Genomic DNA, 16,247 nt, shown 5'->3' with positions numbered 1-16,247 from the left:
TCCTTTGTATTTGTAAGCACTTAGATTTCAAGAGACAAAGTGTGTTGCAGAGCAGCTCTGCCAAAAGCTTAGTCCAAGTTCTTTAGTCTTTTCTAGAAATTGCAGCCAATGTTTTGCCTATCTGCTATTAACACATTACCCTTTTCTTGCCATCTGATATCTGGCATGTTTTGTAAACAAGCTGAAAACTCTAGGCTGGATCCCGGCTACGTTTTAGGTTTTATAATTATATCTTCCCTCAATATTCTTCCCACTCAGACATCTAATAAATAGTTTAACTAATGCAAGATTCACCCTTTCTCCTTGTCTCTAAAATGCAGAAATTGAAAATGCAATTCAGAGAAAAACATCTTCTGTATTCACTCCTATTATGTGTCCAGTAAGGAACCAGGTTATGAGGGAGGTAGATCAGCAGAATCATGAGACCCGATCCCTTCCCTGGAGGGTCATTTGGTATTGGACAGATGGACAGTCTTTGGGTGTCTGCAAGCTCTGGAATTCTGTGATTCTAAGTGCGTGATCCACATGGTTCACAGTATTGCTGTTTAGTTCTTGCAATACATTATATTATAGATTTTTTAAAAATTTATATTTATTTGGCTGCACCAGGTCTTAGTTGCAGCATGCAGGATCTTCCATCTTCATTGACATGTAGGATCTCCGCCCCCCCCTTTTTTTTTTTTCTTTTAAAGTTGCAGCATGTGAGATCTAGTTCTCTGACCAGGGATCAATCCTGGGCACCCTGCATTGGGAGTGCACAGTCTTAGCCACTGGATCACCAGGGAAGTCACTATTAGAGGTTTTTTGTTTTTATACAATTCAACATATTGGGCAATAAAATCACTTTGACACTGTTCATATTCATCTTTACTCTGAAGTAAGACTATTAAACCTTTTAAATAAAAACACTGAATTATTCCAATTCAGGAAAAATATAAATGAAACACAGTGATCTTAGAGGGCAAGGCATCAATTTAGTTTGAATTATTGAGTTAAATTCTCCATGATCCCACAGCTCCCTGTGAATACCATTAATTCACATCCATTGTATGATGCCTCAGCACTGAGGCCAAGGCTGTATATAATTCATTCTTGTCTTTGATATTTACCACGATAGTATATTATAGGTTTTCCTTCTTTCTATATTTTTTATTAGTCTTGGTATCAATTATGAACTTCTGAAGGCTTGGTAAGATAGTTGGAAATTCATTAAAAATACATAAATAGATTGAAATTCTGCACCCATCTCTGACGCTCATTTTAAGCCTCAGCCTCTAAGCCTCTGAGTGGAGTGGCTCCTGCTGATCCATCTGGCAGTCTTTGTAGAGGAAGATCTCCTTTCACAGCTGAAGTCCTTTGCTTTTCTGAAGCCATGCTAATAGCATTGATCATTTGGAATCTACAGCTCTAAGTTCATCAGTTCATAGCTCTGGGAACTTACATACCCATGAAGACTAATCTCTCTGAACTCTCACAGTGCCCGCATTATAAAATTGAGACAGTAATACCTCCTTACAGGATTGTGATTGCATAGGTACCATGCCTGGTGGAATGCTTGGCATATAGGAAGTGCTCAGTTGATGGTCATAGTGAAGATAGCATTTTTTTTTTAGAACTCTTACTCCTGTCTTCAATTTAGTGGTTAAATCTTTGGGAAAAAAAAATGGAACTTGTAGAATATCTTTGAGCTGAGAAATACTGGGAATGTGAAAACATTCCACTTGGGTCATTTACAGTGTGACTGTAAATATTGAAATCTCAGTCCATCAGACACATCTTTGATGAAAATTAAGCAACCAAAAGATAACCCAGATCAAACATGTGGTTTTGAAGTTATTTTCCCACTGCTACCCCTAAAATAACTGCACTGAAGTGCAATGATTTGGAGCCTTCCAATATTTTTCTTGTGGAAGGCTGCTAAGGGCCTATGAAACTCCTGTAGTTTTACTGAAATAATGTTTAAACCTAAGTTCTCAGGTTTTTTGTTTACTAGCTGTTTGGTCCTAAGCAAGTCATTCAGCTCATCTGCAGAATGAGTACTAGACACACTTTTTTATCTCACAGGTTTAAGATTGAATGAGACATTTCATGGGGAATGACTGTCATTGGGATGGCTGTTAATCATTCTAAAGACCTATTGGGGTGAAACGAGACTCTACTTAATGGAATACTTCAGAAACACCTCCTTTCTCATGTGAAACAAGACTGACTATGGTTCACTGGATTCTTACATAGATACTTAATCTCATAGCACTAAGTTCTCAATGGGCCATCTACTTTAACAATTCTAGCCTTTCTCAATCACTAACCTGGCTCATTCTCTCCGCTAGGTTGTGTGTATCTACCGTATTTGGCTTATGATGGTTGGACTTGGGGGGAACTTGTCACTTCCTGGGTCCCCTTTGGTATCTGCCTCTGTGCAGAGAAATTGGCCACTTGATAATTTTATTAGAAAACATTTTGCTCCTGTCGAAAAAGTCCCAAGTTTAAAAAAGACGCATGTGACTTGGTAGCTAGTCTGCCTAGTTCTGGAGTGCAGAATTATGGAGCCCATTTTTTCTGTACACCATATTTTCACCTTAGGCTTTATCAGCAATAAGGCTGCTATTTTTATCTTCAACTGTCCAGCTTGTTTGTTTCTCAAAATGTTAAGAATTTAACTGGGAAAGAGAAGTATTCTTTATTACTCTACTGAAAAGTAAGGGCTGACTTACCCAAGACTGGCTCCTCACACGGTGGCCTCTGAAGAACTCCATACAAACTACCTATAGCTGAGAGTTTAAGACAAACCAACATAGGGCAGAAATCTGCGTGGCAGTTTAGTTGGACTGATGTTCCCGCAGCCAGGGATGGACTTCTTAGGTGGCTCAGTGGTAAAGAATCTGACTGCCAGATTGGGCTTCAATCCCTGGGTCAGGAAGATACCCTGGAAAAGGAAATGGCAACCCCCTCCAGTATTCTTGTCTGGATAATCCCATGGACAGAGGAGCCTGGCGAGCTATATAGTTCGTGGGTCACAGAGAGGCGGACACGACTGAGCACGCAACACTCACTCACACATCTCAACCAGGAATACAGGGTGGCAGACCTGGGCTGCATACTGAGGTTCCACCATGCTATACAGCTGTGACCCCCCAAATCTGACCAACCTCTTGGTTTTGATAACTGATGAGTGCTCATGTTATGACGTCAGGGTGGAGTCAAGGTTCTGCCCCATCATATTGCTGGGGTCACAAGTTTTGGACCCTGTATCAGTGTGTGTGTGTGTGCCTGTGTGTGTGTGCATGCACACGTCTTGCTAGGTCATTCATCTTTGGTTGCTGTCACCTCTAAACTTCAGCATTGTCTGCTCAAAAGCAATGATTATAACTTATCTAGAGCTCTCCCGTTGACAAATTTCATACCGATTATCTCATTTGACATCACAATAACCTTGAAGACATAGATATAAATCAGTAAGTTCAGTCTCTCAGTCATGTCTGACTCTTTGTGACCCCATGGACTGCAGCGTGCCAGCCTTCACTGTCTGTCACCAGCTCCCACACCTTACTCAAACTCATGACCGTGGAGTTGGTGATGCCATCCAACCATCTCATCCTCTGTCGTCCCCTTCTCCTGCCTTCAATCTTTCCCAACATCAGGGTCTTTTCCAGTGAATCAGCTCTTCACATCAGGTGGCCAAGTATTGGAATTTCAGCTTCAACATCAGTCCTTCCAATGAACACCCAGGACTGATCTCCTTGTAGCCCAAAGGACTCTCAAGAGTCTTCTCCAACACCACAGTTCGAAAGCAGCAATTCTTTGGTGCTCAGGTTTCTTTATGATCCAACTCTCACATCCATATATGACTACTGGAAAAACCATAGCTTTGACTAGATGGACCTTTGTTGGCAAAGTAATGTCTCTGCTTCTTAATATGCTGTCTAGGTTGGTCATAACTTTTCTTCCAAGGAGCAAGCATCTTTTAATTTCATGGCTGCAGTCACCATCTGCAGTGACTTTTTGGGGCCCAAGAAAAGTCTGTCACTGTTTCCATTGTTTCCCCATCTATTTACCTTGAAGTGATGTGACTGGATGTCATGATCTTTGTTTTTTGAATGTTGAGTTTTAAGCTAGCTTTTTCACTCTCCTTCACTTTGATCAAGAGACTCTTTAGTTCCTCTTTGCTTTCTGCCATAAGGGTGGTATCATCTGCATATCTGCGATATCCCTTACCCCATTTCATAGGCAAGGAACTTGAATTCTGACAACTTCAAGGTCACATACAATGAATGACAGAGATGGTTCTCTGGTACCCAGGTCTTTGGCCTCTAAATCCTCTGCTCTTTGCTTTATAACTCTTTCTAGAAGTCAGTAGTTTTATAAACATCTACTGAGTCATGTTGAAAAGCCTGATTCCCTTGTTGCTATGGGAATAGTTGAATGCTTTGTTTTCCAAAAGCCTTTTTCTTTATCCCAGATAGCAGTTCCAGTAATGGATTTTGCTTTAAATAAAATTAAAAAATAGCCCATCTCTTTCTGTTCTTGAGAGCTTATTTTTCAGCTAATTTTTCAAAATTGCACAAGAGCTAAAGAAAATAGATAGTGAAATCTCTCACACCCAGATGCTGCTGAGGTGGTACTGCAGGTGAAAAAGAAAAGAATACCAGATTGGGATGCATATGTTCAGAGCCTACAGGGAAGGTTAGATGATAACCAAGGAAAGGTGGGAAACATCAGATGAAAGGAGGTGTTAGGAAAAAAGGAACACACACAACTTTTCAAATTGTGTCTCTGCACATGGGTAAATTACATTGTTACACCTACTGCTTCGTCCCAGCAAAAGTTCTGGATATGCAGGGCAGTCAAGCCACCTTCAGCCCTGAAGGGACCAGGAGGGGTTACAGCCGTGATAATGCCTGATTGGTAGAAGTAGGGTCAAACAAGGAGGGTAATCCAATGGATGGAAGCTAAGTTAGGAGAAAAACTTGGAGCCTCTGTGAAGATGCAGGGGTGTTGTAGTGAGAACTTCAAAGAGAGTAAGACTTGATCTCTTCTAATGAGCTTGCAACCAGACATGGCACACAAGGCCTGACAAATACATTTTCTACCCAGAAGTGTCTAGAGACAGGATCATTTAGAAAACAGATGATCAATAAAAATATAACTCTCGGGAATCAGAACTGTCCCTGGAGCAGGGGGGAAATTCATAATATAGGCCCAGAATATAGCAGTTCAGAATTGCTGTGGGCCAGCAATTACCATGTGCCTGCCATTCCTTTCTGTGTTGAATGGGAATATCTATTATGATTACCCTATCTCTTTCTTACCAGTATGTGGGAAAAACCTTAAGTTCACAGGTTTTCAGATCTAAAGGAAAATACACCTGAGGGAGTCTCACCTACACTTGAACCTGTATTAGATAAAAGACCTTAGAGCCTGAGGCCGCTGCTGCCATAGGATGCGACTCCTAGAGTTTTCAGAATATGGTAGGCTTGTGAGCCATCGAGGATCAGAGAGCAAAGTACTGCAGTCTGTTTGGTCAGTGGCCACAGGACACAATGCCTCCTGGCATTCACAGTCTTGTGTGGTCTTCTTGCCATGAATCTGGGCTAGGCTTATGACTAGCTTTAACTGGTGGAATGCGGCAGAAGTGGCAGCATGTCGGGAGCCACCTTGTCGGGAAGTACGGCTTTGGTTCGGTGCTCATGAGGGTCTATGCTGCCATATAAGGAGTCGGACGATCGTGCCAGAGGGTATGTGAAGTGATCTGAGAGAAATTCTGCCATCCCAGAGTAACAACTCCACCCAGCCCCCAGTTAACCCACAGCTCAATAAGGCTAGCAAGTGACCACCATCAAAATCAGCAGAGGGTTTGTCCAGCTAAGCCCAGTCTAGATTTCAGAATAGTGAGCAAATACAAAATTAGTTGTTTTAAGCCACTCAACCTGGGGGAGGGTCTGTTTATAAGCAATAGGTATATGAAACAGGACCAACTTGAAAAGTGGATCCATGAGCATATGACTAAAATAATTATGTAATAACAATACCTCATAAGAATAAGAATGGAAAATAAATATCTGGTTTGACTGAAGTTAATTGACTAAGTTGACAATCACAGTCTGAGCATAAATCACAATTGAAAAGACTGACGCTGCAGAGTAAATGGAGCAGGTTCAGAATGCGGACTATATTCAGCATCTTGGGATTCGGTGTAGGATGTGTGTGCATTTTAAAATCAGGAAAATGGGGGGGGGGAGTCAAGTCCTAGTTGAGCCTAGAGATTTGTTTATGCTTTTTAATGCCAGAAACTTGAGATGGTTTTCCTCCTCTGAGGAAGGAAGGTCTAATTTGTAATCCTGCACAGCTGAGAAGGCATATTTCCATTTTCCCTCAAGTCTCACTCCTTGTGTGAGTGTTGAATCGTTGAATGCTGAGTGCTTAGTCGCTCAGTTGTGTCTGACTCTGTGACCCCATGGACTATAGCCCTCCAGGCTCCTCTGTCCATGGAATTTCCCAGGCAAGAAAACTGGAGTGGGTTGCCATTTCCACCTCCAAGGGATCTTACCGACCCAGGGATCAAACCGGTGTTTCTTGCATCTTCTGCATTGGCAGGCAGATTCTTTACCACTGTGCCACCTGGGAAGCTCCTAAGAATCATTGCAGCCCCTCAGATATGCTAGGGGCTCTCACATATCTCTGCCTTGTTCATGTTATTCTTCCTGCTTCTGTGCCCTGTCCCCAATTCATCCATCAACCTCTATGCTCCACTCACTTTTTAAACATATAAATTCGGCTTATTACATATACAAGCAAGTGGGTAAATGAAGAGAGACATAAAGGCTTATATCTTCATCTTTCTTTTAGGTGAAGAGGATTTCATGATGTAGAGTCCTTGACAAATTGGATTTGTTCTTCATGCTATGCACTGACTCTCTGTGATTCCTGATTTTTTCTTCCAGACACAGACCATCTGCTTCATGACCTGCCACTGACTGCCTCTTAACACTATCTCATGCTGCTTTTCCCCTCGCTCTTGATGCTCCTGCCACATTGGCCTTCTTTCTGTGTCTCACACTCAGCAGACTTTTCACCTCAAAGTCTTTGTCATGCTGTTTCCTCTGGGGAAAACGCCTCTTCGATGTGCTTACGGGACTGGACCCTTCTCAATATTCAGACCTCAGCCCCAAATTCTCAGAGAGGTCGTTCCTGAATTCTCAGTCTAATGTTCTCTCTTGTCCTGCCACAAATCCATCTATCATGGGAGGTTTTGGAGTTTTTTGTTTTGTTTTGCTTTTACCTTAAAAATAGCTTATTGCTAAAATTCTAACCATCATCTGAGTCTTCAGCTAGTCAGAATCTTTTTGATGGTGGTATACTCCATCCACTTTATCCCCCTGGAAAAAGTGCAGGCAAAGCTTCCACTTGGGAAAGAACTGCTTGACAACTGTCCTCTGTGTCCCCAACAGGCCGACCCCTTCCACCCCCATATTTTGTTTTTATCTCTATTATAATTTATGGTTTGTTTGCTTATGTTTTGCTCCTGCTGGACCATGCATTTCTACTGGAGACATGGAGAAATCCTACTGATATGACATGAATAATATGGGGCAATAATGGCACGGTTACACTTGGCCTGAGATCAGTGGTTTTCAAAGTTCTGGTTGCATCAAAAGTGCTTGTTAGAGAGGTGTACTTTTAATCTCCAATCCACATAGTCTCATTCATTTTGAGGCTGGGAGATCTGCATTTTAACAACCCTGGTGTCCCTGATGCAATAGGTCAGGTGACTCCATTTTACAAAATACAATCTGGGTTCCTCCAGTCTCCTCTGTCCTCTTACTACTTTGGGCTGATTCCGTCCAGCAAAGGAAGAGCCTAGGATAGTATTTGGTGAAACTCAAATCAGGGGGACACATTTGGGTAAAATGTCCTGTCCTAAAAGTCAAAGGCACAGGCTAAAATAATAAATATTTGTTGATGTTATTTATACCCACTTGCTCTGATTTGCTTTTCCACTAACAGTCAAGAACTGGCCATATTTAAAGGTGTGCTGGTTGACTTTTTTTTTTTTAAAGGCACACTGTGAATAACTCCTCAATGCTAGAAAAATTCATGCATTTGATAATTGAATTGTGAGGAGCTTATCTGTCAGCTGCATGGTGTTTCCGCAGTCTTACTGTTCTGGGCAATAAATCCATCGTTATTGAAGGCAAGAGCTATTCATTAGTTATGTTCATACAGTCCAGTTGGAAGCCCCCCAGATTATCCAAACTGACAGTAATCACAATAGCCGGGTTGCACAGTGGTAAAGAATCTGCCTGCCAATGCCTGAGATGCAGGAAACCCAGGAAATACTGGTTCAATCCCTGGATGGGGAAGATCCCCGGAGTAGGAAATGGCAACCCTCTCCAGTATTCTTGCCTGGAAAATTCCATGGCCAGAGGAGCCTGGTGGGCTACCATCCATGGAGTCACAAAGAGTTGGACATGACTGAGCAATTAAGCACGCACCATTTCTCTACCTGTTGCTTTGTATCAAGGCTGTGCTCAGTGTTCTATATCCATTTTATTCTTTAATCTTCACTAATACTTTTGAAACAGGTTTTATAAATGAGGGAAGTGACACACAGAGAAATTTAAATAACTGGTCCAAGGGACAGAGCAGGGATTAACACAAGGTCTGCTTGACCCTAGGACCTAGGTTTCCATATTACACCACAGGCTCACTCCTTAGAGCAAACCTCTGTAGGTTACAGATGGGAGAATGGCCATTTAGTGTCAGAGTAGAACTTAGGACACAGGCCTCCTGACCCTCAGCATAATTTCCTATTCATGACCTTACATATGGGGGAAATGAAAGAGGGAAACTGGGACTATTAATGATTAATTCCGGGAAAAAAGAGAGGAAAAAATCCTCTGATTGTCTTTTACTTGCTTAGATAATTTGGGAAATTCTTGACTCCTCCAGAAAGCGTGGTTTTACAGAAATACTTAGCAAAGTCTAAATTTGCTATTATACATGGAATTGGAACGGATGATCTGGGCCCTGGCCCAGTTTCCACAAACTGCTATTCCCCTAACTTTGTGGAAATGCTAAAACCATCACATAATCTTCTCTGTCCATTCTGAAGATTCTCAAAACCTCTGAAGGCCTTGTTAGACCCATTCAACCATTACAGAGCTTTTCACGGACAACTGGCAAAGGATAATAGCTAAGTCACGAGGTGGGTATTTTAGATTGAGAGCAGGCTGGTTTTATGAAAACCCAGCAGCTTTCGTGAATATGAACAGAAGAAGCAGAAAGCAGCACAGGCAGGGCCATGAGCAGCCAAGACTGTGGCTCGATATGACCAAGATCCCACAACATGGCCAAGGAGACCTCAGATCAGACTCGAGTACCTGTATTTACTTTCAGCTCCGCCTGTGTGATTCATGGGGCTGCAAAGAGTCAGACACGACTGAGCAACTGAACTGACTGACTGACTGACTGCCTATGACTGGTGAGAGTGTTAGCTGTTCAGTCGTGTCCAACTCTTTGTGATCCCATGGACTGTAGCCCACCAGGCTCCTCTGTCCATGGGATTCTCCAGGCAAAAATACTGGAGTGGGTTGTCATTCCCTTCTCCAGGGCATCTTCCTGACCCAGGGATCTAACCCGGGTCTTCCACATTGCAGACAAATTCTTTACCATCTGAGCCACCAGGTGAGACCCGCAAACCTCTCAACTCGGGCAGGCTTTTTGTTTTAAATTACTTTGTAAAAGTACCATCTATGCTGCTGGTGGAGGTGAGAATTGGGCAAAAATGTCAAAAAAATTCACCACAACTTGTTTCTCTGTGTTTTTGTTTGGTTTGGGTTGTTCACTTATTTCTTGTTTATTAGTTTTATAAATTCCACATATGAGTGAAACCAAACAGCACTTGCATTTCCTCCTCTGACTTAAGTCACTTAGCATGATATGCCCAAAGTCCGTCCACATTGTCACAAAAGTTCATTTTTTGTTACGGCTGAGTAGTATTGTATATATATATACACACACACACTACATCTGCTTTATCCATTTATCTGTTGATGGATATTTAGGCTTTTCTAAAGTGGGGAGCAAAATGGATAAAGGGGATCAACTGTACAATGACCAATGGATATTAAATCTTTGGTGGTGAGCACATTATACGGTACACAGAAGTAGAAATGTCATGTACACATGAAATTTATATAATGTTATAAATCAATATTGCCTTACTAGAACAAATCTTTTTTAAAATATTTTATTTTAAGCAAAAAATGTAATCAGGACTTCCCTGGTGGCACAGTGATTAAGAATCCACATGCCAATGCAGGGAATATGGGTTTAATCCCTGATCCAGGAAAATCCTATGTGCGGTGGAGCAACTAAGCCCGTGTGCCACATCTGCAGAGCCTGTGCTCTAGAGCCCATGCTCCACATGGAAGCCACTGCAATGCGAAGCCCGTGCACTGCAACGAAGGGTAGCCCCCGCTCACCGCAACTAGAGAAAGCCTGTGCAAAGCAACGAAGACCCAGCGCAGTCAAAAAAATGGAGTCAACCAAATACATACAAAAATAGCTCACCCCATGTGAGCTGTTGGGAAGTTAAGAGTCATCTGCCAGCTTTGCTGGCCATTCTGTGGTTTTTCAATGTAACTTCACAGTTGATGTGATCAAAATTACTGCACACAGCAGAAGTACAACCAGTACTTGGTGGAATCAAGCTGCTGGATATTTATGATAATTGAGAACTTCAAAGATGAGTTTGAACCCCACAGACATCACCCTTGTCCCTTGTCTTCTGGAAATTCAAGAGCTAACGGGTTGTGCTGGTTCAAGATCACCATTGCCTAAAGTGTGGGGTGTGTTCCGTCACTATAATATGCAGGATGTTTCGCAGAGTAAGCAAACATTTTAAATGTGTAGTTAGATACTTAATTTACTGTGTATATTATTATTCATTTGAAAAATGAAGTTAAAAGTTATCATTTATAAATATATAAAGCAAACAGTAAGGATATGACAAAAATCATGAAAGTGGCACACATATGACTATAATTTAGGATCTCCTAGAATATTGCTGAGTCTTTGCAACCCCATGGACTGTAGCCTGCTAGGCTCCTCTGTTCATGGGATTTCCCAGGCAAGATTACTGGAGTGAGTTGCAGTTTCCTTCTCCAGGAGATCTTCCCAACCCAGGGATCGAACCCAGGTCTCCTGCATTTCAGGCAGATTCTTTACCATATGAGCTACCAGAGAAGCCCCAGAATATAATTCCTTAAGCCAAACTCTTGGAGCCAGATGTGTTCTAGAATTCAGAATATCTCATGCATTACTTGACACCCCCAGAGGTAACTGGAACAGCACTCTCAAATCAAACACAGTTAGTTCTGCAGTAAAACATATGAATAGAATAAATAAAGTCTATAAATAGACTTACATTAATTCAGGTCAAGTATTGCAGCCAAATGAATTACAAAAAATACTGCTTTTCAGATATAAAAATGTAAAAGCATTTTGTAATTGAGAGAGATTTTTAACCTATGGCAAGAATACTGGAGTGGGTAGTCATTTGCTTTTTGAGAGGATCTTCCCATCCCAGGGATTGAACCTGGGTCTCCTGTATTACAGATTCTTTACCATCTGAGCCACCAGGGAAGCCCATAGTAAAACAGATCTAGGGGGAAAAGAGATATATCCAATAACCTTTCACATTAACTATACTTTATAGTTTATAAAACACTTTCCCTCTCATTATCTTATTGGTGAAGTATAATACCTCATATTATAGATGAGGAATCTGATGCCCAGAAAGGCTAAGTGCTTAAATAAGATCACACAGCTCAGCTAGTAACCAGTCAGGTCAGGACTGAAACCCAGGTCCACTGCCTCCAGGTTTCTGGATCTTCCCATACCATATCCCACACATCATATAAATCTGAAGTATCAGAGTTGCAGAGGCTGAATTCTTGAACATGTTCTCTGGAGCACAAAAATGCTTTCCCCTAGGGAAGTGTCTTATCAGACTGCAGTTTCCACAAGGAGGCTTCTGGAAGGAGGAATGAGAGAGGATGAAACTTTGACCTTTTAATGTTGAACTACAGATGCATCCAAGGTATTTGGTTTAATCTCTTCCGGCAATGCATAAAACCCAACCCAGGGACTTCCCCGGCAGTGCAGTGGTAAAGACTGCACTTTCAGTACAGGGTTCTATCCCTGGTGGAGAAGCTAAGATCCTGCATGCTACATGGCATGACCAACCACCGCCCCAGCCCCCACCCCACGAAAACAAAACAAAAAACCCCAAACAGAAACAAAGAGTAAAACAAACAAACAAGAAACCTAGTACAAATGCTTGTTACGGTTCAGTGGTATTTCAGAGGAATCATTGCCTGCTACTTCCAGGAATTCTAAAATAGTATTTATTGACACCTGCTATATGGCAGGAACTCTTCATCATAACATTTTGGGGTGTTTTTACTACTCCCACCCCCCAGAAGAAGAAATGAAGGTTCAGAGACACAGTCAAGGTCCCATAGCAGTCAAATGACAAGTGAGGGTTGAGCCAGGTCTGGTTCTGCCTGGGGGCACAGTCTTACCGGATGCCTTGCACAGAGCAATGGCAGTGCTCTGCATTTCCCATCCAGCCCTGGGAGAGAGGCCTTTTCCCGTGACCCAAGGCTGCTAGCATGCCTGCAGGCAGAATAGGGTGGGGAGTGAGGACCGCAAGCACATCTCCCATGGTCATCCTGAGGAGGCTTCAGACAAACTCAAGGACTGTTCTATTTGCAAGACACGGATGCAAAGATCCTCGAGGATTATGGGTGTGCTCTAACTGGATCTTGTGTTTTGCAAGCGTAGGGTCTCAAAAATCCAGGTGCAAATGTATTCAGCCTCCTGATTTTGATGGTACAGCCTCCTGCAGTAGGGAAGTTTGAGAGAGCTTGCTCTATTCAGAAAGTCACAGTGGGTGCATATGATTGGAAGTAAAAGGAGGGTGGAGTTTGAGGAAGGGCTGGGGACAAAGGTTAAATTGTAAAGAGCCTTGTTGTTCTCACTAAAGAGATTAGAGTTCTCTAAGCAATGGAGAGTCACTGGTTTGGAGGAGGTGAACCACGTGGTCGTATTTCCATGTGTGGTGTCTCATTTGACTTGAAAATCAGGGGCTGTTTCCTTGAAGAGGTATCAGTTACCTTAGGACTGAATGGACCAGCAGAGATGGCCTTTCATCCAGGGCAGAAGCTGCTGTGACAGCCAGATATGTTCAGGGTTCACAATGATATGAATCAAAAGAAACCATTTCCATGTATTGAGCACCTACTATGTGCACCAGCATACACACATGTCTCTTTAATCATGGCAGAAGCCCTGCAAGGAAAGCCATCGCTCCTAGGACGCAGAGGTGGAATTCAGACCCATCCCTGTCAGACCCCAAAGTCCACTCTCTTCCCATCCCACAAGCTGCCTCTCCTGTGGAGTTCAGTCCTGGCCCAGAGACAGAAGAAGGTGGAAGAACAGAGGCTCAGACAGAAATGAAAGTTGGAACTATATATATATATATACACACACACACACATAATATATATATATATTTAAAAATATATATGTAATATGTATAATAGTATATATAAAATTGTTATTGTTGTTGTTCAGACACTCAGTGTCTGACTCTTTGTGACCCTAGCATGCCAGGGTTCCCTGTCTTTCACTATCTCCCAGAGTTTGCTCAGATTCATGTCTATTTAGTCAGTGATGCCATCCAACTATCTCATCCTCTGTTGCCCTCTTCTCCTTTTGCCCTCAGTCTTTCCCAGCATCAGGGTCTTTTCCAGTGAGTTGGCTCTTCGCACCAGGTGGCAAAGTATTGGAGCTTCAGTTTCAGCATCAGTCCTTCCAGTGAATATTCAGAGTTGATTTCCCTTAGGATTGACAGTTTGATCTCCTTGCCATCCAAGGGACTCTCAAGAGTCTTCTCCAGCCCCACAGTTCAAAAGCTGGGAAAACTGGTCAACCACTTGTGAAAGAGTGAAACTAGATCACTTTCTAACACCATACACAAAAATAAACTCAAAATGGATTAAAGATCTAAATGGAAGACCAGAAACTCCTAGAGGAAAACATAGGCAAAATACTCTGACATATATTACAGCAGGATCCTCTATGACCCACCTCCCAGAATATTGGAAATAAAAGCAAAAATAAACAAATGGGACCTAATTAAAATTAAAGCTTCTGCACAACAAAGGAAACTATAAGCAGGGTGAAAATACAGCCTTCAGAAATGGGAGAAAATAATAGCAAACGAAGCAATGGACAAGGAATTAATCTCAAAAATATACAAGCAACTCCTGCAGCTCAATTCCAGAAAAATAAACGACCCAATCAAAAAGTTGGCCAAAGAACTAAACAGACATTTCTCTAAAACAGACATACAGATGGCTAACAAACATATGAAAAGATGCTCAACATCACTCATTATCAGAGAAATGCAAATCAAAACCACAATGAGGTACCATTTCATGCCAATAAGAATGGCTGCTATCCAAAAGTCTACAAGCAATAAATGCTGGAGCGGGTGTGGAGAAAAGGGAACCCTCTTACACTGTTGGTGGGAATGCAAACTAGTACAGCCACTATGGAGAACAGTGTGGAGATTCCTTAAAAAACTGGAAATAGAACTGCCATATGACCCAGCAATCCCACTGCTGGGTATACATACCAAGGAAACCAGAATTGAAAGAGACACACGTACCCCAATGTTCATCACAGCACTGTTTACAATAGCCAGGACATGGAAGCAACCTAGATGTCCATCAGCAGATGAATGGATAAGAAAACTGTGGTACATATACACAATGGAATATTACTCAGCCATTAAAAAGAATGCATTTGAATCAGTTCTAATGAGGTGGATGAAACTGGAGCCTATTATACAGAGTGAAGTAAGCCAGAAAGAAAAACACCAATACAGTATACTGATGCATATATATGGAATTTAGAAAGATGGTAACAATAACCCTGTATGCGAGATAGCAAAAGAGACACAGATGTATAGAACAGTCTTTTGGACTCTGTGGGAGAGGGTGAGGGTGGGATGATTTGGGGGAATGGCATTGAAACATATAAATTATCTTTTGTGAAACGAATTACCAGTCCAGGTTCGATGCATGATACAGGGTGCTCGGGGCTGGTGCACTGGGATGACCAAGAGGGATGGGATGGGGAGGGAGGTGGGAGGGGGGTTCAGGATGGGGAACACATGTACACCCATGGCGGACTCATGTCAATGTATGGCAAAGCCAATACAATATTGTAAAGTAAAAAAATAAATAAAATTGAGATTAAAAAAAAAAAGCATCAGTTCTTTGGTGCTGACTGAGCCTCCTTTATGATCCGATTCTCACATGTGTATATGAGTACTGGAAAACCATATATAAAGTTACAGAAAAATTATTCTGTCTAATGTCTTGCTTTGTCTGTCACCAATTTGATAAAAATGATTCCTTCCAATAAGAAATTCTACCATTACTTGATTTGTGTTTAATTTCATATGCATAGCTTTTCTTTTGCTTGCCTATGTTTCTTTTCTCTCTCTTTTCTGAACCAAACTCCTCTTTTGCTTTTTTATATTAAGAAACAGTGTACAGAAGGAAGTTCTTGCCCTTTGTGTAGATTCTTTAATAAGTTTGAGCCAGAATACTTTCCACTGTCTTCTTGGCACTTTCAGGATTTCTTAATGCTGATATATGGATGGATTCTGTGAATGGAAATTTTGAAGCAAGTTCCTAAATCCTGTATCATTCTTGAAGGTCACATGTACCTATTGTGAAAATGTGAAGCTGTATTTCTGAACCTGAAATAAATGATAACATTTGAAGAACAAAATATATATACATATAAATATATTAAATATATGTTAAACATATGTATATATATTTAGTATATAATATATATATGTATGTATATATTTTTGGGGGCATGCCATGCAGCGTGCAGGATCTTAGTTCCCCCACTAGGGATGGAACTCATGCCCCTGCACTGGACGCATGGAGTCTTAAAAACTGGAAGCCAGGAAGTCCCAAAAGTAGGGATCAAACTTTAAAGAAACTTAACAACTTAGCAACTGTTCCAAACTTGGTCTTTCCAGATACCATGCTGCTTTCAAATTTACCTGTGCCCCTAATAAGACCGTGGTCATCAAAGTGAGATTATTATGTACGAGAGGAGTGTTCCAAGGGAACTAGCTTTAATCCGGGATT

The sequence above is a fragment of the Bubalus bubalis genome, chromosome 15 (genome assembly GCF_019923935.1).
Source record: "Bubalus bubalis isolate 160015118507 breed Murrah chromosome 15, NDDB_SH_1, whole genome shotgun sequence".
In the NCBI taxonomy this organism is placed as follows: domain Eukaryota; kingdom Metazoa; phylum Chordata; class Mammalia; order Artiodactyla; family Bovidae; genus Bubalus; species Bubalus bubalis.
The sequence above is the reverse complement of the archived record's forward strand: the minus strand, read 5'-3'. Positions refer to the sequence as shown.